The sequence below is a fragment of the Zeugodacus cucurbitae genome, chromosome 3, assembly GCF_028554725.1.
Source record: "Zeugodacus cucurbitae isolate PBARC_wt_2022May chromosome 3, idZeuCucr1.2, whole genome shotgun sequence".
Classification (NCBI taxonomy): domain Eukaryota; kingdom Metazoa; phylum Arthropoda; class Insecta; order Diptera; family Tephritidae; genus Zeugodacus; species Zeugodacus cucurbitae.
The window spans coordinates 33,296,770-33,321,622 of NC_071668.1; positions in this window are offsets into that span (position 1 = coordinate 33,296,770).

Sequence of the window (24,853 nt, forward strand, 5' to 3'; positions counted from 1 at the left end):
TATTGAAATTCCTAGACCTATAATGTTATTGTTAGTCCACGTATTTCTAGAGTACTGTCTAGAAAAAATATTTGTATTTTGAAATCTGCTATTATGTTGACCCGATTCATTTTGTTGACCTCGAAAATTGTATGTGTTATTAGTTCTATTATTTTGTTGCTGACTTGCAGAATTATTTGTATGCATTACTGTGCTTGCGCCCATAGGACAAAATTCAAAAAATTCATAACAACAAAAATTTGCGAAAAGTTACCAAATCGTCTCTAAAATGTCCAAGCTTCTTCATGGCAAACCGGTTTTTACTGCAAATCTAACGGGACATTCTAAAAATAGAATGCAAACCGTGATCAACTGTTCAATTTTGCAGCGAAACTGCGCTAAGGCTTTTCGTGAAAACAAAATTGAATTTCAAAGTGGTCAAACGTTTGCTAGAAAGGTCCGAATTTGATTATTTAAAATGGATTTTATTGTTGCAGGTATTTACTTTAATAAATTCATCTTGTGAAATTAATTTTTTTGATATATAAAAAAGTTGAGAAAAAGTAATTTTAATTCACGGTGCGAAGGCGATAGAGCACGCTTTGTTGTCAATTGGAAAGCTCTTAGAGGAAGCTGCGGAGTCCAACAACAAAGAAATAAAGAAGTGCCGGTTGCAACATACTCGGAAGATGTCTCGCATATTGACAAATACGGATTTAATCTTTTGCGTTCAGACCCTTTTATAACAGGTCAGAGAAAACTACCAAAGAGGGACAAATCTAAATTTTTGTCATCTACATTTGATTTATTAGAAGATATTTGTTAATGTATTTATTTCCCTAGTTATGGTCATTTGATCTTTCCTAGGCTTGAAGTGTTGTTTTAGTTTTACTTTGCAATCTTCCCAACTTGCTGGTGGGGCAAGATGCAAATAATTTTTTGCTTTCCCAGTTATTTTTAAATCGTACACTACTCTAAAAACTTCTTGTTCCTGGTTTCGATAATCCCTCTTAATCCTATCTATTGCTTCAATGAATGAATTGTCCAGCATCACCCTCAAAAGAATTTACATATTTTATGTCTTTTTCAATACGTTGCCTTATTGACCTCTGATTATGTATTGAATTTAATTCTAATAATTGTGTAATTGCTACTACGCAATTTTCTATTATTATTAGCCATTTTATTTTATTTAAATAACCAATTTAATTATTTTTCGTTTTCGAGAACTTCTGGTTTATTAAAATATAATTAATTTCACTTATTTTCGCGATTTGTTTTGTTTGTGTGTTTGTTTTTTTATTTCTTTTTACACTTAGACCACTCTTTTATTTTCTTTATGGAAATTTCAGTATGTATAGTACTTTTCGTTTAATTGACCCTATGGTTAATTGGTTTTCCCGTTTAATTGAACGGTGTTATCGGGCAAAAAATATAGCATATTTTTCGTGCTTATAGTTATGGAAGCACATGTAACTTTTCTCGGATAATTGGACTCGGTTAATTGATTTTCCCGCTTAGTTGGTTTAAAATATATGCCATCAAAACTAATTTTCATTTTAAATTTCCCCGGTTAATCCCAACAAATAATATTGTTGAAAAAACAAATCTTATAATCATCACTGTATAATTTTTCAATAATAAATTTGAATAACAAATATATATATGTACATATGTACATAAATAGATTCATGGATTCCTATGTATGTAAGTACAAAAAATTGTTATTGCATTTTCTCCTATAATGCTCAGAAATATTCAAATATTTGAAAAACTTTAAGTGCACATACATATGAAACCAAGTATGCAGTCTTCTTTAAGGGATTACGTGGGTTTAAGAGGTTGAAAACATGAGTATATTTACATTTTTTTAATGTATACGATCATATATTTCATTTAGCATATTAAAGATACATATTTAAACAGTATTTTGTGAAATTAATATTTACAAATTCCGAAAGCTTAATCGTTGGTACCTCATCTTCCATGAAATGTCCAAAAAAGGTTCTTGCCGTGGACATCATAACTCATAACTAACCAAAAATATTTGTTGTAAATGAACGAAGGAAAAAAGAAAATATGAAAACTTAATACTTGATAGATTATGAACAAAAAAACTAACTTTTGTGGTCAAATTTTCGCCATATACTGACTCTAAAAATAGTTGTAATAAAGATGTGTGAAAATTTTTCAACAGAATCGCTTCATAACTTTTCAAGAAATCGTGTCCACTGACTTCAAAATTCGAGTTTTGAGAAAAATCCGGTCTTATTTCATACATACATATAATATACATATAATATAATAATATGTTTCGATATTTGATTTAATCCTACATTACATCTCTTCATCTTCTTCGAAGCCGCCGTTGCTGTTTGGCCGTATTCCGCAGGCGCAGGCATTCGACAAGGTATGGCACGAAGGCCTTATGCAAAAACTAAAATCATGTCTTCCGATTGAGTATTGTGCTCTTCTGGAATCGTATATCACCTTGAGATTTTTCCGTATAAAACAAGAGAATTAATTCTAAAAACTAAAAGAAATTAAAGCAGTAGTTCCTCAGGGAAGTATTTTAGGTCCACTTTTGTACATTCTGTATACAAGAGACTTACCATTAGCACCAAACAGCATGACTGCCACTTTTGCTGAGGACACCGCAATACTAGGGGTCGAAAAAACAACTGAAAAAGCTGCGATAAACTTACAATATGCAATCAACTCTGTAGTAAATTGGATTCAAGATTAAAATTGGAATGGAGACAGCCAAATATCTTGGCATTACTTTCGATGCTAGACTACCCTGGAAAGAGCATGTCAAAATAAAAAGGATTGAACTTAATCTCAACTTATCAAAAATTAAGTGGCTAATTGGACGAAGGTTAAACCTGTCCATACACAACAAAGTGCTTCTCTATAAACAAATAATCAAGCCGGTATGGTCATATGGTGCGCAACTATGGGGCTGTGCCAATGATAATAGTATTAATATTATACAACGTTTTCAAAACAAGGTGCTAAGAGGCTTTGTAAATGCTCTTTGGTACAGTCGCCGAAGAAATAATGATTCAGGCAGAATTGATGGGACCTTATCAGTGTGGCTTTAGACCACAACTGTCCAGATATTCACCGTGCGCCAAATCTTGGATAAGACCCGTGAAAAGAGGATCGACACAACCACCTTTTTGTAGATTTTAAAGCTGCTTTCGACAGCACGAAAAGGAGGAGGAGGATGGATATCATCGGAAGCAATAACCGCGCCGTTTGTTCTGCTTTTTTCCCGCATGGATAAAGAGGCGAAGCGAATGGGTCTGGAGGTGAATGAGGACAAGACGAAATATCTCCTGTCATCAAGCAAACAGTCGGCGAATTCGCGTCTTCTCCACTATCACCGGTAACCGATTTTTTCACGACGCTCAATTGGGGTTATACGGATCGTATGAGTTACATATTACTAAAGTGTAAGGGTTAGTGTACCAAAAATGGTACCAAAATCCATCCACCAAATGCACCAAAAACAGCGTAATAAGTGGGTAGGGGGTCACTGTTGACAGTCATAACTTCGAAGTCGTAGACAATTTCGTATACCTGGGAACCAGTATCAACAATTCCAACAATGTCAGCCTCGAAATCCAGCGCAGAATCATTGGACTAGGCAATTAAAAAGTAAAGTCCTCTCTCGGCGAACTAAAATCAAACTCTACAAGTCGCTTGGTCGATGTCAACATCAGATGAGACGACACTAGGAGTTTTCGAGAGGAAAATTTTGCGCAAGATTTATGGTCCTCAGAACATTGGCAACGGCGAATATAGCAAACGATGGAACGATTTGCTGTACGAGTTATATGACGACATTGACATAGTTCAGCGAATAAAAAGACAGCGGCTACGCTGGCTAGGCATGTAGTCCGAATGGACGAAAACACTCCAGCTCTGAAAGTGTTCGATGCAGTACCCGCCAAAGGAAGCCAAGGAAGGGGAAGACCTCCACTCCGTTGGAGGGACCAGGTGGAGAGCGACCTGGTTACACTTGGAATCTCCAACTGGCGCCGAACTGCGAAGGAAAGAGAGGAGTGGCGCGCTCTCATCGATTCGGCTATAACCGGCTAAACGGTTCAACGCCAATTAATTACATACATACATACGGATATAATGGTGGCTATGTCCCGAGAAACGAAAATAATAATAATAACAATTACATGCTGGGACATAGGAATGTAGGTATAACATTGACAACGGATCAAGCCGAACTAGAATGTCAACACAGACAACAGACACAAATTATAATCAACAGGGAAATTTTAACCCATAGAGAAATTTTAATCAACAAAGGGACGGGAATCAAACGCGAAATTATAACCAATCAGGAAATTATAATGGGTCCGCAATGTCAAATCTTTATAAACCAGATCCTATGGCAATGTAAATACAAATTATAGAAAACTGTGCAGATTTCCAATATTTAAAGAATTTAATGAAGAATAGTTAATATGCGAAGTTCTTGAATGAAATTTTATCAAGAATTTTGACGGACTCATTGATAAAAATATATTAACGAAGATAAATGCGCTAATAGACTATCCAAACAGAATTATAAAAACAAATAAAGCAATACTAACTTCTTATCTAACAAAGAAAGAAGAAATATATAGCAGAATGAGCTATAAAGACAGTGAGGTGGAAATATTCAATAATGACATGACAAAAGATAAATGTGTCACAGAATTCGTTTACACCAATCACATTAACGGTATAAACAAAATTAGACTTATAAATATACTAAAAAGATATAAAACCACGGATATATAAAATACGGAGGACAGATTTCCAATTCCAAATATAGACGATATATTTGACAAATTGGGAAGATGCCAATATTTTTCAAATTGAAAAAGACGAACATAAAACATTGCTCTCCACTGCAAATCGACATTATGAATTTCTAAGAATGAACGATATATTAAAAGAATATATTGGAAAGATTTGTGTTGGTTACATGGACGATATTCTAGTTTTTTCTACAAGCGTAGAAGAGCACCTGGAATCGTTGAGCACATTTTTAATGACAATAAAAGAAAAAAATCTAAAGATCCAATTAAATAAATGCAATTTCCTAAAACAAGAAACAAAGTTCCTAGGCCATATGCTAGCAAAAGATAGTATTAAACCAAACCCACAAAAAGTGGAAGCAATAGAAAAGATTTTACTTCCAAAAATCGTTAAAGAAATAAAAGCATTTTTAGGTATTATATTACGGGGTATTATAGGCGATTTATAAAAGATTATTCGAAATCGGTTTTTATTTAAAAAAGGGTGCACAAATAAACGTTAATGACGGAGACTACAAAGATTCTTTCGATAAATTAAGAATGTTGGTTACAAATTATCCCATTCTTATCCACCCAGACTTTACAAAAATTTTTACTCTTGTCACAGATGCTAGAAATGTTTCTCTAAGGGCAGCCTTATGCAAGACAACAGGCAATTTCATTTGAAAGTCGTACCTTGAATGGGAATAAAAAAATTTATAGTACAATAGAAAAAGAGTTACTTGCAATAGTTTGGGCAACGAAATATTTCCGTCCGTACTTATTTGGCCGACACTTCGCTATTAAAACTGATCATAGACCAATAAAGCTAAATGAGTTCGATTTCGACATTAATTACATAAAAGGAACGGAAAATGTAATTGCATTAGACCATCTGCAGACTATATTATGAAAATAATAATGTGATGGAATTGACTTTAAACGAAATATTCAATGATGATGACTTATAGCCTAAACAGACGGCAATGCTAATTTGCATTAGCGGCGTTGATTTGCTTTAACTCGCGCATTTATCCATTTTAAAACAAATTAGTCATGCACAAAAATTCCGTGCATTTAGCTGAATTTACCTAAGTTGAGTTGGCAACGCTGCCCAAAACGGCCGATTTTTGCTATTGTGAATGCTAATTGATACAAAGAAGAAGAAAACAACGTAAACAAATGATTTATGTTTCTATATTGCCAATTAAATTATTGGCAAATATATCAACAATAACTAATTTTAATGTTTTCAGATGGTAGAAAGCAAACAGCGAGCAGTTTCAAAAGCGACGAAAATCTGCTGATATATTTGTTTACGTTGTTTAATGAATAGGCAAATTTCTCAATCAGCTGTCTAAATACACAAAATTTGTCATCTGTCACCATAAAATTTCAATGCGCATTAGCATTTCTTAAAGCGCATTAGTTTTGCTCATATGTCACTGCTATTGGATACAGTGCACAGTGCAGAAACGGATAGTGCATTCTTCATAAAAATAACAGAAAACGCAATCCATATATGTATGTACATATATCAACTTATAATTCAAAGAGCACAAAGGCAATCAATAATAAAGAAAATAATACATCAAAGGAAAATAAGAAAGCAACATTTTAACAAGTAAGGAAGGGCTAAGTTCGGGTGTAACCGAACAATTTATACTCTCGAAATTTATTTATTTAACTTTATTTATATAATATAATACACAATTTGACCCACATATTCGTCATATATATTGTATAAAGTTCATTGAAAGTTGGAAACCCTAATATTATTTTAGAAGCACCGAGGTCCTCATGTTCGATATATGGGGCCTTGAAAAGCTATGGTCCGATTTCGGTGATTTTTATAATGGGGCTGCCACACTATAAACATAGTATTTGTGCCAAGTTCTGCATCGATATCTTCACTAGTGCTTACTTTATGTATTATAAAGTAAAGAATTCAGATCGCCTTCAAAGATCTGGTATATAGGTAGTAGGCGTGGTTGTGAAGCGATTTGGCCTATTCTCACAACATATCATTGGGATGTAAGAAACCTATTACAAACCAAGTTTCATTGAAATCGGTCGAGTAGTTCCTGAGAAATGGTTTTTGACCCATAAGTGGACGATGCCACGCCCATTTTCCATTTTGTAAAAAAATTCTGAGTGCAGCTTCCATATGCCATTTCTTATGTGAAATTTAGTGTTTCTGGTTAGTGAGCGTTTTTCGTTAGTGAGTTAACCCACTTTTAGTAGTTTTCAACATAACCTTTGTATGGGAGGTGGGCGTGGTTATTATCCGATTTCCTCCAATTTTGGACTGTATAAGGTAGTACCTAAAAGAAATCACTCTAGTAAGTTTCCTTGATATAGCTTTAGTAGTTTGCGAGATATGTACAAAAAACTTAGGGGCGGGGCCACGCCCACTTCCCCAAAAAAATTACATCCACATGTGCCCCTTCATAGTGCGATCCTTCATACCAAATTTTACTTCCATAGCTTTATTTATAGCTTAGTTATTGCACTTTATTTGTTTTCGGTTTTCGCCATTTTGTGGGCGTGGCAGTGGTCCGATTACGCCCATTTTCGAACTTAACCTTCTTATGGCGCCAAGAAATACGTCTTCCAAGTTTCATCAAGATATCTCAATTTTTACTCAAGTTACAGCTTGCACGGACGGACAGACAGACAGCCATCCGGATTTGAACTTCGTCACCCTGATCATTTTGATATATATAACCCTATATCTAACTCGTTTAGTTTTAGGACTTACACCCAACCATGTGGACAAAACTATAATACTCTCGTAGCAACTTTGTTGCGAGCAAATTTTTTAATAATAATATTTAATATTTTTATTAAGATAACACACAATTTGACCCATATATTCGGCATAAAGTCCAATAGAAAAACGAAAATCATCATACATATATTTTATATAAAGGCTGAGGTAATTCCTGAACCGATTTCACTCATTTATATTTATATCTAAGATTATATGCTCCATTAATTTTGCTCAGATATTTCACTTTTCTTATAAATCGGTTAATATATATGTATAAGTTATTAAGCACATCGTCTTTTTGAGAATCTTATAAGTAATTATATGAGAGTTAGGGGAAGTCATGATCTGGTTTTAACCATTTCTGGTACAGAGACACACTATTAGAACAAAACGACTTCCTCTGAACTAAATTAAGATAACTGAGTTCTTCATATTCGATATCCGGGGCATTGAAAAATTGTAGTCCGATTCCGACAATTTTTTCACATGTGATGCCACAGATCACATACAGTATTTATGTAAAGTTTTTTTCCGCTATCTTCGTTGATTCCTTATGTATACTTTATAAAGGGAAGGAATAAGATGGAATTCAAAATTGAGTTAAATGGGAAGTTGTCATGGTTGTGAACCGATTTCATCCATTTTCTGCACGTGTCATCACGGTGTCAAGAAAATATTACATACAATTTCATTGAAATCGGTCGAGTAGTTCCTGAGATATGGTTTTAGACCCATAAGTGGGCGATACCACGCCCATTTTCCATTCTGTAAAAAAATCTGAGTGCAGCTTCTTTCTGCCATTTCTCCTGTAAAATTTAATGTTTCTGACGTTTTTCGGTAGTGAGTTAACCCACTTTTAATAATTTTCAACCTAACCTTTGTATGGGAGGTGGGCGTGGTTAATATCCGAATTCAACTATTTTCATGGTGTGTGGTGGGGTACGTAAGGGAACCGACTGCAAAAAGTTTGGTTTATATAGCGTTATTGGTTTGCGAGATATATACAAAAAACATATTTGGGTTTCGCCATTTTGTGAGCATGGCAGTGGTCCGATTCTTCGAAAACAACCCTCTCTCAGTCCCAAGGAACATGTGTATCAAGTTTCGTCGATATATGTCAATTTTTACTTAAGTTATCCGTTGCACGGATGGACAGACAGACATTCGGATTTTGACTCGTCTCGTCACCATATATCGTTTAGTTTTATGAATTACCGTTATGGGAACAAAACTATAATACTCTCTTAGCAACTTTTGTTGCGAGAGTATAAAAATAATGAATTCAAACATAATTTTAAATCATGTAACAGACAAAGAAGAACTTTTAACATTGATAGAAGAGAAACACCTTGAAAATAATCACGGGGAATAAATGAAATATTTGAGGAAATAAAGAAAACACAATACTACCTTAATAATTGTGAAATATGGAATAAAAGGAAGTTCGACAGAACTTGGATATCAATTGTAAATGCCATAAAAGAAAGAATTGAATATTTAAGCAAACCGGAAACTTTAGAAACAGACAATGAATTAGATACAGTACCAATAAAACATTTTTTAAGGATAATAAAATGAACCTACACCTAACGACCATTTATAATAAAAAAGGAAACGCAGATGTTGAAAGATTGCACTCAACTTTGAATGAAAACTTAAGATTGTTATACATTAATGCCAATAGAAGGAAACCAAACACGTAGAGGATTATTTAATATTGTAGGGACTACTTACAAATGGCTCTTCGGAACAATGGACAATGAAGATAGGGAAAACACATTACAACATTCATTGAAATTTAGGAGACAGTCCTTTCTTCCGTTGTGGGTTATATAACAATACCCAATCACCTTCCACAAATCCTACGGAGTTCATTGATTTGTCGTATTTTGCTTTCATTTTATCACTCATGATTTGTGTCCGCTGGCTCACCATAGCATGAATTACTCCCATTTCGTCTTCTAGGACACTGTTGGCTTCCCTAACATTCTTTCCACCATTTGCGTTTATTCCGAACTTTAAATCTATGGGTAACCGGTTTGCCTTTGCTGGAGTCTGCCCCGTTGTTTCATGTACAACAGACCGGTAAGCCATCAGGAACAAAGCTATATGGGTATCCCAATCCTTTTGATACTTGTATACCACTTTCTTTAGATATTCTTCTAAAGTTCGATTGAAACGTTTTACCATTCCATCGGATTGTGGATGTATGGCTGTTGTACGAGTTTTCCGTATACCCAATTTTTGGCACATTTCCTGGATTAGAGCTGATTCGAAATTCCTTCCTTGGTCAGAATGTAATTCTATTGAAACACCATACCTTGTTACCCAATTATTGATGAATACATTTGCTACCGTTTCAGCTTCTTGATTAGGAATTGGGTATACTTCTGGCCATTTGCTGAAGTAATCCATAACTACATCAAATGGGGCGCCCGAATTGTACTGCTTCATCTGGCCGTGACTCCTGGATTTCGGCCCTTTTGCTTTAATGCACTCAGCACAATTAGCAATCCATTCCGTGACTGATTGCCGACAACCAACCCAATAAAATCTTTGCTTTAGTTTTTCCAAGGTTTTTGTGATTCCCATGTGCCCTCCACTTGGGCCGTTATGCATATTCTTGAGAACATCAGGAATTCTTACTTTCGGAACGATTATAAGAGCTCGGGAACTTTGTCCATCTTCGCTTTCCTATATTCGATGCAAGCAGCCGGATACCAACTTTACACTGTTCCACTGTGCCCAATATACCTTTGCAACTGGACTCTCTGCAGCTATTTCTTCTCTCGTTGGACGCTTGTTCAGCTCCACTCCATGTATTACCAGTTCCAAATCTGGACCTGCTTGCTGGCATTTTCGTAATTCCTTTGGATCCCAGCCTTCTGCCGAAGTTATTGACATTAATCGGACATCTATAATGTCTTCAATCCACCGAGCTAACTGTCCTTCTGGATTCTTGAATTGTAGAAGCCATTTTAATGCTGCGTGATCAGTCCTTACTCGAAGTCGCTGTCCGTAAAGGACAATGCCAGTAATTCTCTTCGCGTTACGCAATAATACTTCTCTGTCTTACTTATCGTCTGGCTATAATACGCGACCACTTTCTCATTCCCGTCAATCACTTGGGATAGAACGCCTCCTATTGCATAGCCACTAGCATCCGTGTCCAAGACGAACGTTGATCCTGCAACTGGATATGCTAACATTGGCGCAGTACATAATCGCTCCTTCAGAGTTTGGAAGGCTAATTCCTGTTCTTCATTCCATTCAAAGGTTTTGTTCTTCTTTGTGAGTTCATGGAGGCTACTAGCTACGCTGGCGAAATTTGGAACGAATCGTCGGAAATACGTACACAGTCCAAGGAAACTCCGCAATTCATGTAAATTTTGAGATCTGGGCCAATCCTTTACTGCCTCTATCTTTTCCTGAGCTGTACAAATTCCCTTCGTTGTCACTTTGTGTCCTAAATAGCTCACTTCCTTCTTGAACAGAGAACACTTCTTTGGGCTCAGTTTTAAACCAGCGCTGGCTATGTGTTGGAAAACCTCTTCCAAATTTTTGAGAAAACTTTTACCCAACACGATGATATCGTCTTGGTACACCAAACAAATCTTCCAGTGCAATCTTTTTAACACTTGGTCTATAAGTCTCTCAAAAGTGGCAGGAGCGTTACATAACCCAAAGGGCATTACCGTAAATTGCCATAGACCATCTCTAACGCTGAAAGCCGTCTTTTCTTTGTCTTCTTCGTTTACTTCCACTTGCCAATAGCCACTTTCAAATCGAGTGTTGAAAACCAATTCGTGCCTGATAGCGAATCTAGAGTGTCATCTATTCGAGGTAATGGATAACTGTCTTTCTTCGTGACATCATTCAATTTTCTGTAGTCCACACAGAACCTCATGTTGCCATCTTTCTTCTTCACAAGTACTACGGGTGAACTACTTGGACTCGATGATGGTTCAATAATGCCGCTATCGCTCATTTCACGTATGGTTTTTCATCTCCGGTGTTGATGAAATGTTTCACAATTTTGGTTCTACCTGGTTTAGATTCATTTTTATCAAATATGGTGGAGTACCTGAGAAGAAGTTGTTTGGTCTTCTTTTTATGGTGTACCTCTAATTCCTCGGTCCAAGCGTTAATCTCGTTCAAAATATCGTTTTTACCCACAGAATTTCCTTCAAGATGTGTTTTGCAATTTATTACGGCCTCAATCTCCTGACACTGCCCTTAATATAGCTCCTTTGGAGACTGTGACTGGTGATTTACACTCATTAAGGACTCTTACTGGAACTCGTTTGTCTTGTCGTGTCATAGCCAGGGTTTTTCCAATAAGTAAGTTTGGATTCTTTTTCGATTCTTTTGCGCCTTCAACAACCCACAACGTGTCCGTCCCATAGTCTCCATCAATTTCTGGCCAAACAACTGCTTCTGATTTTGGTGGAATCTTCTGATTTTCTGTTACTAACACTCGTCTAACGTTGCATTTGTTATCATCATAACCTAACATAAGAGGCACTTCCATATTGGTATAAGTCATAATTCTCTTTTCCAAGTCTAGTTTGATCCCTTTATTAGCTAGAAAGTCTACTCCAATTATGACTTCATCAACGATGTCTGCCACTATAAAATTATGTAACACCGCTATCTTTCCTATAACAATTTCGCACATTACTTCCCCGAGAACTTGAGCATCATCTCCAGGTGCAGTACGTAACATTGCACCAGCTAGTGGTTTTACTTCCTTTTTAACTAGATCCGATCGAATTATGGAATGTGTTGCTTCCGTCTCCACAGTCAGAATGCGCTTTTTACCATCCACGCATCTACTAACGGTAACGTTGTTCGTATTTCTATTTATTTGAGAGACAGAGATTACAGGGCATTCACTTGAGGGAGTCAGCACGCGCCCCTTCCGACTGGCTCGCTTTAGTTTAACGATTGGGTGCTTTTCAGAGTTGGTTGGTCTTCTTCAGCTTTGCGTTTCCGTCCGGATAGGTAATTGGGTCGATTCGATTCCATATTGCAATTACGTGCAATATGGACGCCTTTCCCGCAGTTGAAGCATTTAACCACACCATCAATTTTCTTACGTGTTTCCCCAGATTTCTCCAACATTTTATGCATTTCTTCAAAAAAAATTCTTCGTCCAGGCAGGCTCTTCTACTTCTACGCGATGAGCTTTAAATGTTCTGTTGCTAAGTAACGATGCAGTTTCGTGCGTTAGAACAAAGGACACCGTTTCTGCAAATGTCGATTTTGGACATGCTAGTGCAGCCCCTTTTAAAGCTACGAATAACGCTGCAACTTTGTCTTCCGCGTTCCAATTATTTGTAACTGCCGTCTTTTCAAATTGAAGTTTGAAAATTTGGAACGGAGTTGTGCCGTAAAATGATGGAGTTTTGACTTTGACAGAACCTGTTGACACCACTGGTCGATTTAGTTGCAGGTCACGGAAACGATCTTTCAATTCTTCCACATCAGCCTTAATCTTGTCTTGCTCTTCTGAAATCTGCGTTGATACTTATGCTATTTGTGAGGCCACCTGCGTCGATATGCGTGCTTCCTGTTCTTTTAACTTTGCTGACACCTGAGCTGATATCTGTGATGACAGCTCTGTCATTTGTAAGGACACTTGTGTTGACAACTGTGACTGCTGTGCTTTCATCTCCATTAATTCTAATTTCTACGCTTCGAACTGTGACGACATCTGTGATAATGCAGACAAAAACATTTTTATGTCCGATGCCCCTGATGAACCTGTAGAATCTTCCTTTTCCTCTATTTTGGTTGTCGATTCCTCTAACAATGACTCAAAAACAAATTCGTCCACTTTGATGTTTTCTTCTTCCATTGCCTCTCGTAATCGGGCTTGCAATTCGGCTTTCAACCCATTCGTTGCTAAGCCTCGTTGTTCCAACTCCTTTTTGAGTTGTGGTATCTTTAAATCGTTGAAATTAACCATTATCTCCTATGGAATTTATTTGTCAATCCCACTTCTGACACTAATTGTAACGGATTTCCAAAATCTGTTGTTTGCTCTAAAACTCTACCTTGAGTTCGATCACTGGATTGTCAAATAAAAGTCGCTGTTTAATGGTTATACACTTATCTTTATTTCTAATTTAACAAACTTAACACTTTATTACTCGTTGTACAAGTTTACAACTTCTTACTTCTAATTTCTGGCACATTACTCGGCAACTCTCTAATTAGAACTGTGTGTTGCTGCCAGTCCTTATATACCCGATTGTTAGCAAGTTATCGTCACTCGAACATTCTGGCAACTACGGATATTGATGTCTGGATAAATCTGGCAAGTTATCGATTTCGTTGTTGATTCTAGTTTATTCTAGCATACATGTTCATCACAATATATTACACGCTACTATCAGAGAACTTAAAACATAGAGAAGGTGAAATTCAAGTCTGAAAACTTTCAACGGGGGAATTTACCACACAACCGGGGAATTCACCTTCTGTAAAGTTAACAGCGATTTCAGTTTTAGCATCAGGGAATCTGTAAAACGAGAGATTGCTGGCACATGAAATAATCATGTGATATTTTTCAAATTCATTTACATTTTTTATTATTTTTTATTTTATGTTATTTTAAACTAATTTATAAATTGATATAATTACGAATTATCATATTTTGCCCAATTATTAATAAAATTAATAAAAATAATGTTTATGATGAGCGTCGAACCTGTTGCCCTTTCTCAACTAGGGAATTCAATGGTTAGGCAAAATAGAAAAGTATGTGTGAATGTATGTATGATAATTCACGGATTAGATTGTGCTAGAATTTGTCAATTGATGGTAGGCAGTTCTGAAAGTCATGTTTTATTAAATTTATATATTATTCACAAATATTTTTATTTCATTTAATTTTTATTAGATATTTTTATATTTATTTTAAGTAAATTCTTATTTATATCCAATTTAAAAGTTTGTCTTATTCTTTAATTATTTAAATAAACTATATAATAATCTATAATATCATTATGAACTCGAACAATCATTGATTTGCCGTCGGCAAATTTCATAACAATGTGTATGTTCAAATATTTTTGCTACCATACGCGTGCAGAAATATATATGTATGTACATACATAGTTATAAATGTGAACATACAAACCCACATTCCTCAATTTGTCACTTCGACACATCTTCAAAAAAAACAACTCGCCTACAACAAAAAATTACAACAGCATTTTCATTCATAAACGCATGCGTATCAACAACAAAGCAAGTGGACTTCATTCATAAACGCAAGCGTCGCGCACATCTCCGCGCATGCCTTGCCTAAAAGCTGTTTGTCAAATTCAAACAATTTCTGATATTTCCTTCAAGAGAGAAACTAGCATCTTGTACTATGGATTATAAAATATCAATTAAACTAATTGATTTTCAACAGCTCTCATGGTGCGGGTGGTACGCACACTTTCGCGTTTTAGACGGTGCTCGGTGCAAATATGAAAATTGATTCCTTTGTGAATTTTGTCAAGCTGCTTGCACTGTTGCAACTTTTCGCTTTGACTTCAGCATCAACATCGAAATATGATTTTAGCTTTTGCCATCGTCGCGAGAAAGCAGTATGTTGAGAGCGACGCCTGTAGCGGGGAAAAGAGCTACCTAGCTAGTTGTTGTTGTTTCTATGGCGCATGGCAATACGTAATATTTTACATACATATGTACGTACACTTGTAAGTTTGTCGGCCACTCGCGCATATTGTGCGTTTGTAATTGCGCATATGAAGGGATTCCCTGGTTATGCTTACATACAAATATACTTATGTATGTAAGAACTATTTTGTATATTTGGCATGACTTTTATACGATTGCGCATATGATACAAGCGATGTGGTCAAATATCTGAATGCAGAAAAATATGATATGAAGATATGATGTTATCAAATGTGAACTCAGTACAACTTTTTACATATTTCGGTTTCACGTCTCCACATTTGCAATATTTTATAAATAATTTTTTTTATATATTATTAAAATTGCTTTAATATCCATTTTATGAGTTTTAAAAATAAAATTAATTATATAAAATTAATAAAAAGCCATAAGAAGTCAAAATAGTACATATATCATATAAGAGCATGGTCATATCACATCAAAAGGCCAATCGTCACATATTTTCATTCCCCAGACAGTCCCTGTTAAATAATAACGAGTATAACAGCAATTGGTGAATTCCCTACTCGTCGTTTTTCAGTACACGAGCCAATCGAGCATTATACAAAAATCAAAATGCACCTTCTCTATGTTTTAAGTTCTATGGATAAATCTAGTTAATGAACGAAAGAAAAAAGAAATTATTAAATTTTGAATCATTGAGCACACGCAAGATGTGTACAAAATTTGAACAAAATCGCGGGGAAACTTTAGTATAGTACCCCCCGATTTCTGGGTTGAAATGGGTATGGTTGGAAAAAGGACGATCTCCAGATTACGAATATATATAATAGTTTTCGAGATATTTGCATTTTAAGTTGAAAATTTCACAAATTTTATGTGGCGATTGTTCGATTATTAGTTAAGTTTTTATTTATATAATGCACTTATTATACACTAACACTTCAGTAAATTGTTTCCACATATTTATTTTATGCCAATATAGTTAAAATTTGCTTTAAATAAGCTTTTTAATTTTTGCACAATTTTGTTTATATGCACAATAACCAGGTTGACAGATATCAAGTGTTGCCATATATAAATATTGTACAAACGAATAAAAATTAATAAAAAAGGGGATTATACCCTAAATACATGAATCGTAATCAGTTCATTTCAATTGATAAACAAAGTGCGGCCGAAGGCAGCAATGTAAAAAAGAAGTAATGGGCGAAAGTGCTAAGGTCCACCCTGGTGTTGGATCGACCAGTCCAATCGGGGGATACTATACTAAAGCCGACCCAAAATCGCTTTATAACTTTTCGAGATGTCATGTTTACCGGCTTAAAAAATTAAATTTTGATAAACGCGTTTAAATTTTTACATTCATACTGACGTGGTGTGATGGGAGGAAGTTCCAAAGGGTATATCTCTTAGAATATTACTCGGATTGCTTTGATATTTTTGGATAATATTAAAGGGTGATTTTTTAAGAGCTTGATAACTTTTTTAAAAAAAAAAAACGCATAAAATTTGCAAAATCTCATCGGTTCTTTATTTGAAACGTTAGATTGGTTCATGACATTTACTTTTTGAAGATAATTTCATTTAAATGTTGACCGCGGCTGCGTCTTAGGTGGTCCATTCGGAAAGTCCAATTTTGGGCAACTTTTTCGAGCATTTCGGCCGGAATAGCCCGAATTTCTTCGGAAATGTTGTCTTCCAAAGCTGGAATAGTTGCTGGCTTATTTCTGTAGACTTTAGACTTGACGTAGCCCCACAAAAAATAGTCTAAAGGCGTTAAATCGCATGATCTTGGTGGCCAACTTACGGGTCCATTTCTTGAGATGAATTGTTCTCCGAAGTTTTCCCTCAAAATGGCCATAGAATCGCGAGCTGTGTGGCATGTAGCGCCATCTTGTTGAAACCACATGTCAACCAAGTTCAGTTCTTCCATTTTTGGCAACAAAAAGTTTGTTAGCATCGAACGATAGCGATCGCCATTCACCGTAACGTTGCGTCCAACAGCATCTTTGAAAAAATACGGTCCAATGATTCCACCAGCGTACAAACCACACCAAACAGTGCATTTTTCGGGATGCATGGGCAGTTCTTGAACGGCTTCTGGTTGCTCTTCACCCCAAATGCGGCAATTTTGCTTATTTACGTAGCCATTCAACCAGAAATGAGCCTCATCGCTGAACAAAATTTGTCGATAAAAAAGCGGAACACCGAACACTGATTTTGGTAATAAAATTCAATGATTTGCAAGCGTTGCTCGTTAGTAAGTCTATTCATGATGAAATGTCAAAGCATACTGAGCATCTTTCTCTTTGACACCATGTCTGAAATCCCACGTGATCTGTCAAATACTAATGCATGAAAATCCTAACCTCAAAAAAATCACCCGTTATAAACATATTGCATTATTTAATAAGACAAACTATTTTTTTCAAATTTTGAAATTTTATAACCCACCTAACCCTTATAAAAATAATCATATTTTAAACAAGTAAAGAATGGCTAAGTTCGGGTGTAACCGAAAATTTTATACTCTCGCAATTTATTTATTTAACTTTATTTATATTATATAATACACAATTTGACCCACATATTCGTCATATATATTGTATAAAGTCCATTGAAAGTTGGAAACCATAATATTAGGTTAGAAGCACCGAGGTCCTCGTGTTCGATATATGGGGCCTTAAAAACCTATGGTCCGATTTCGGCGATTTTTAGAATGAGGCTGCCACACTATTAACATAATATTTGTTCTGCACCGATATCTTCACTAGTGCTTACTTTATATATTGTGAGTTTATTTAGTGAGTTAACCCACTTTTAGTAATTTTCAACCTAACTTTTGTATGGGAGGTGGGCTTGGTTATGATCCGATTTATTTCATTTTTGAACAGTATTAGGAAGTGGCTAAAAAAAACGACTGCAGAAAGTTTGGTTTATATAGCTCTATTGGTTTGCGAGATATGTACAAAAAACTTAGTAGGGGGCGGGGCCACGCCCACTTTCCCCAAAAATTACATCCAAATATGACCCTTCACAGTGCGATCCTTCATACAAAATTTTATTTCCATAGCTTTATTTATGGCTTAGTTATGTCACTTTATGTGTTTTCGGTTTTCGCCATTTTTTGGGCGTGGCAGTGGTCCGATTTTGCTCACCTTCCTATGGTGCCAAGAAATAAGTGTTCCAAATTTCATCGAGAAATCTTAATTTTTACTCAAGTTACAGCTTGCACAGACGGCGGACGGACGGACGGACAGACAGACATTCGGATTTGAACTCCACTCTTCACCCTGATCACTTTGGTATATATAACCCTATATCTAACTCGTTTAGTTTTGGGTGTTACAAACATCCGTTATGTGAACAAAGCTATAATACTCTCTTTAGCAACTTTTGTTGCGAAAGTATATTAAAGAAATCAACAAATAAAAAACATAGTGTTATAATTAATCTTTCCGCAGGAGTTCTGCTTTCTTTCTAGTGTGTATTTAGCGTAAATATTTAATGTTTACCATTTTGAATTTTTTGATTTTTCGTTTTATTTTATTGCAAGGCACACCAAGCGAAACAAAAAGACAAAAATGGTTGCCACGTCGCATTGTGTTGCGCTTGGTGTGGGTTAGAACACAACATATTTTTATGTTTTTTTAGTCAAAAACGTTTTTGACTAATCCGATGTGGGTTCACCCTAAGTTAGATGTAAAAAACAAAAATTATAAAAAGAAGACAAGCGACGAGCGACATCTGTCAAGTATTAAAATATTTTTAGAACTTTGAATAATTCTTGACCACAATTTGTGGATTGTGGAACCAAAGTCGTTCTGACCGACATTTTATGTTTTCGATCCGTTTTCATTGAGAATTCACAAATTTATTTGTTTGATTACATTTGAGCATTTTTATACTCCCGCAACGTGTTGCTAAGAAAGTATCAAAGTTTTGTTCTCATGTTGTTTGTAAGTCATAAAACTAAACGATATAGGGTTATAAATATCAAAATGATCAGGATGACCAGACGAGTTAAAATCCGTCTGTCCGTACAAGCGTTTACTTGAGTAAAACTTCTGATATATTAATCAAATTTCAGGAATTGCACCATCTTTTATAAAATGATTTTTGTTTTCTAGTGGACTTTGTGCCCAATACATGAGTCTAGTTGCATGTAATTTTAAAGCGCTCTTTTGAATTTATTCTGCCCTGCACTCTAGTTATCAAATTGTCAGTGAGAGATGCCCAGCATAATAGGGTGAAATTTTTTTCTTCTTTAATCATGTAGAAAATGGAGCACATTCAATAAGGTAATGAAGCATTTGTAATATAAAAGGTCACCATTCGAGAAAAGAAAGGAAACGCGCTTAAGAACATTAAACAAATAAATTGCGAGAGTATAAAATATTCGGTCACACGCGAACTTAGCCCTTCCTTTCTTATTTTTATTAAATTGATGTTATCCTTCGATTTGGGTTTCAAACTTATTATTGCGAGAGAAATTCAGTCCAAATTATGAAACAAAAATTATCAATACCCACTGTTAGGTAAACAAAATGGTTATAATCGAAAAGTCAACCATATGCATGCATTACATAGTGGCTCATTTTATTAAAAATTCAAACAGAACAAGTAAAGAAGGGCTAAGTTCGGGTGTAACCGAACATTTTTTACTCTCGCAATTTATTTATACACAATTTGACCCACATATTCGTCATATACATTGTATAAAGTCCATTGAAAGTTGGAAACCATAATATTAGGTAAGAAGCACCGAGGTCCTCATGTTCGATATATGGGCCCTTGAAAACCGATTTCGGCGATTTTTAGAATGGGGCTGCCACACTATAAACATAGTATTTGTGCAAAGATCTGCATCGATATCTTCACTAGTGCTTACGTTATATATTGTAAAGTAAATGATTCAGATCGTCTTCAAAGTTCTGGTATATAGGAAAAAGGCGTGGTTGTGAAGCGATTTGGCCTATTTTGACAACATATCATTGGGTTGTAAAGAAACTATTACAAACCTAGTTTCATTGAAATCGGTCGAGTAGTTCTTGAAATATGGTTTTTGACCCATAAGTGGGCAATGCCACGCCCACTTTCGATTTTGTGAAAAAATCTGAGTGCAGCTTCCATCTACCATTTCTTATGTGAAATTTAGTGTTTCTGGCGTATTTCGTTAGTGAGTTAACCCACTTTTAGTAGTTTTCAACAATACCTTTGTATGGGAGGTAGGCGTGGTTATAATCCGATTTTCTCCATTTTTGGACTGTATAAGGTAGTACCTAAAAGAAACGACACCAGAAAGTTTCCTTGATATAGCTTTAGTAGTTTGCGAGATATGTACAAAAAACTTAGTAGGGGGCGGGGCCACGCCCACTTCTCCAAAAAAATTACACCACATATGCCCCTTCATAGTGCGATCCTTCATACCAAATTTTACTTCGATAGCTTTATTTATAGCTTAGTTATGGCTCTTTAAGTGTTTTCGGTTTTCGCCATTTGGGCGTGGCAGTGGTCCGATTACGCGCGAGTGGTCCGATTACGTCCGATTATGGTGCCAAGAAATACGTCTTCCAAGTTTCATCAAGATATCTCAATTTTTACTCAAGTTACAGCTTGCACGGACAGACAGACATCCGGATTTGAACTTTTCTCGTCACCCTGATCATTTGGATATATATAACCCTATATCTAACTCGTTTAGTTTTAGGACTTACAACCAACCGTTATGTGGACAAAACTATAATACTCTCGTAGCAACTTTGTTGCGAGAGTATAAAAATCCTTTTACATTGCGTGTTTCATAACGCAAAACGATGACTGCCAAGTTTTGCGAATCCTTCGATGACTTCTTCGGCGGTGATTTCGATGTCATGATGCGTATGAAGCAACGCTAATCCCACTATTCTTTCTTGAAGCATGGTCGTCCAAAGCCATGTTTTGATGCGGCGAAGCTAAGAAAAAGGAACGTTCAGAGCTCGCGTTTGTTACGGGAAGTGTACAGAATAATAAGATATATGTAGGTGTGGATTGTTGGGAATATGTCGACATCACATTTTCTTAATGTTTCCTTTCCAATCATGACGGAGCTTTTGGTGTTGCTCAACGTCAACTTACACAGCCGTATTAGTTTTGCGGGGATACCAAATTCAGACATCGCGGCATAAAGTCAGCTCTTTTTCGTGCTGTCGGAAGCAGCTTTGAAATCGGTGTGTGTCGATCCTCTTTTTACGGGTCTTCTCCAAAATTTGGCGCATGGTGAATATCTGGTCTGTTGTTGATTTTCCAGGTCTAAAGCCACACTAATAAGGTCCAATCAGTTTGTTGACGGTGGGCTTTTGTCTTTCACACAATGCGCTCGACAGAACCTTATACGCGATGTTGAGGAGGCTTATCCCACGGTAATTGGCGCAAATTGTTGGGTCTCCCTTTTTGTGTATTGGGCAGAGTACACTGAGATTCCAATCGTCAGGCATGCTTTCTTCCGACCATATTCTGCAAAGAAGCTGATGCAAGCACCTTATCAGCTCTTCGCCGCCGTATTTGAATAGCTAGGCCGGTAATCCATCGGCACCCGCCGCCTTATTGTTCTTCAAGCGGGTAAATGCTATTCGAATTTCTTCACGGTCGGGCAATGGAACATCTGCTCCATCGTCGTCGATTGGAGAATCGGGTTCGCCATCTCCTGGTGTTGTACTTTCATTGCCATTCAGCAGGTCGGAGAAGTGTTCCCTCCAAAATCCCAGTATGCCCTGGACATCAGTTACCAGATTACCACCTTGGTCTCTACATGAGGATGCTCCGGTCTTGAAGCCTTCGTTAAGTCGCTTCATTTTTTCATAAAATTTTCGAGCATTCCCTCTGTCCAGTTTCTCAAGCTCTTCGTACTCACGCATTTCGGCCTCTTTCCTTTTTTGTCTGCAGATGCGTCTAGCTTCCCTCTTCAGCTCTCGGTATCTTTCCCATTCCGCTCGTGTTGCGGTCGATCGCAACATTTCGAGGTAGGCAGTCTGTTTTCTCTCCACTGCGAGACGACAATCCTCGTCAGAGAATTACTGGCTTTGGTGAAGTGTATCAAACATTTCCATAAGTACCTTTATGGACAGCGATTTCGAGTAAGGACAGATCACGCAGCATTAAAATGGCTTCTGCAATTCAAGAATCCAGAAGGATAGTTGGCACGGTGGATTGAGAGATTCCAAAGTTATGACTTCTCTATAGAACATCGCAAAGGTAGTAGTCATGGGAATGGGGACGCGATGTCCCGTCGTCCTTGTAATTTAGAATGTAGACATTGTTCAAGAGCCGAGGCCAAAGAAGACATTATAGATGTCCGATTAATGACAATAACTTCGACAGAAGGCTGGGATCCAAAGGATTTACGAAAATGTCAGCAAGAAGATCCAGATTTGGAACTGGTAATGCATGGAGTGGTGATGAACAAGCGTCCAACGAGAGAAGAAATATCTGCAGAGAATCCAGTAGCACAGTGGAACAGTTTAAGGATGGTATCCGGCTGCTTGCATCGAGTATGGGAAAGCGAAGTGCATTAAAGCAAAAGGGCCGAAATCCAGGAGTCACGGCCAGATGAAGCAGTACAATTCGGGTGCCCCATTTGAACGAATTGCCATGGATGTAGCCGGTCCGTTTCCCAACAGTAAATTAGGAAACAAATATGTTTTGGTAGTTATGGATTACTTCAGCAAATGGCCAGAAGTATACCCAATTCCTAATCAAGAAGCTGAAACAGTAGCGAATGTATTCATCAATAATTGAGTAACAAGGTATGGTGTTCCAATAGAATTACATTCTGACCAAGGAAGGAATTTTGAATCAGCTCTAATCCAGGAAATGTGCCTAAAATTGGGTATACGGAAAACTCGTACCACAATCCGATGGAATGGTAGAACGTTTCAATCGAACTTTAGAAGAACATCTAAAGAAAGTGGTAGACAAGCATCAAAAGGATTGGGATACCCATATAGCTTTGTTCCTGATGGCTTACCGGTCTGCTGTACATGAAACAACGGGGCAGACTCCAGCAAAGGTAATCTTTGGTCATCACCTTCGGTTACCGATTGATTTAAAGTTCGGAATAAACGCAAATGGTGGAAAGAATGTTAGGGAAGCCGACAGTGTTCTAGAAGACGAAATGAGAGAAATTCATGCTATGGTGAGACAGCGTGCACAAATAATGAGTGATAAAATGAAGGCAAAATACGACAAGGCAATGAACTCCGAAGGATTTGTGGAAGGAGATTGGGTATTGTTATATAACCCACAACGGAAGAAAGGACTGTCTCCTAAATTTCAATGCAGCTGCGAAGGACCATACCAGGTTGTTAAACGGATAAATATGTAGTGTATCGCATACAAACAATTGGTAGACCTAGGAATAAAATGAAGGTGGTTCATCTAGAACGGCTTGCAGCATTTGGTTCTGGAAGTATGTCTAATCAGGACGACCAGACTTAAGTGGAGGGCACTGTAACGAAAATGACACCAGAACAAACTAGAATTGACAATCGAAATCGATAACTTGCCAGATGTATCTAGACATCGATATTCGTAGTTGCCAGAATGTTCGAGTTCAACACACAGTTCTAATTAGACAGTTGCCGAGTAAAGTGCAAGAAATTAGAAGTACGAAGTTGTAAACTTGTACAACGAGTAATCAAGTGTTAAGTTTGTTAAATTAGAAATAAAGATAAGTGTATAACCATTAAACAGTGACTTTTATTTGACAATCCAGTGATCAAACTCAAGGTAGAGTTTTAGAGTAAACGATTTATTTTGGAAATCCGTTAAAATACTTTTGATTAAAACCGCGCTTCCTCCTCGTGCTGATTTTGTTGTTTGGGTGCGGAGTGTGATATAAGTCATAATTTTTATACTATACTCTCGCAAAAAAGTTGCTAAGAGAGTATTATAGTTTTGTTCACATAACGGTTGTTTGTAACACCCAAAACTAAACGAGTTGGATATAAGGTTATATATACCAAAGTGATCGGGGTGATGAGTGGAGTTCAAATCCGGATGCCTGTCTGTCCGTCCGTCTGAGTAAGCTGTAACTTGAGTAAAAATCTGGATGAAACTTGGCACACTTATTTCTTGGCACCATAGGAAAGTTGCTTTCGAAGATGGGCAAACTGGCCCATCACGCCCACAAAATGGCGAAAACCGAAAACACATTAAGTGCCATAACTAAGCCATAAATAAAGCTATGGAAATAAAATTTGGTACAAAGGATCGCACTATGAAGGGGCATATGTGGATTTAATTTTTTTGGAGAAGTGGTCCTGGGCGAGCCCCTTACTAAGTTTTTTGTACATATCTCGTAAACTACTTAAGCAAATCTTACTTAGTTAAGTCGCTTCATAACTACAATTCTGGTCAAAAGAAATGACATATGCATATTTTTAACACCATAACTACATTCTTTGTACTTCCATATCTGTCAACATTTGAAGGAATAATAGGATTAGACCTGCTTAATGAAGTAATTGTTACATTGGATTTCAAAAATAAAGTATTTAAAAACAGCATCCGGTTCAGAAATAATTTAGTTTTTAAAATCTATTGTTCCCACCATCCGAAAAGAAGACGAAGAAGCGGTATACTCTAGAATGGAAGTTTC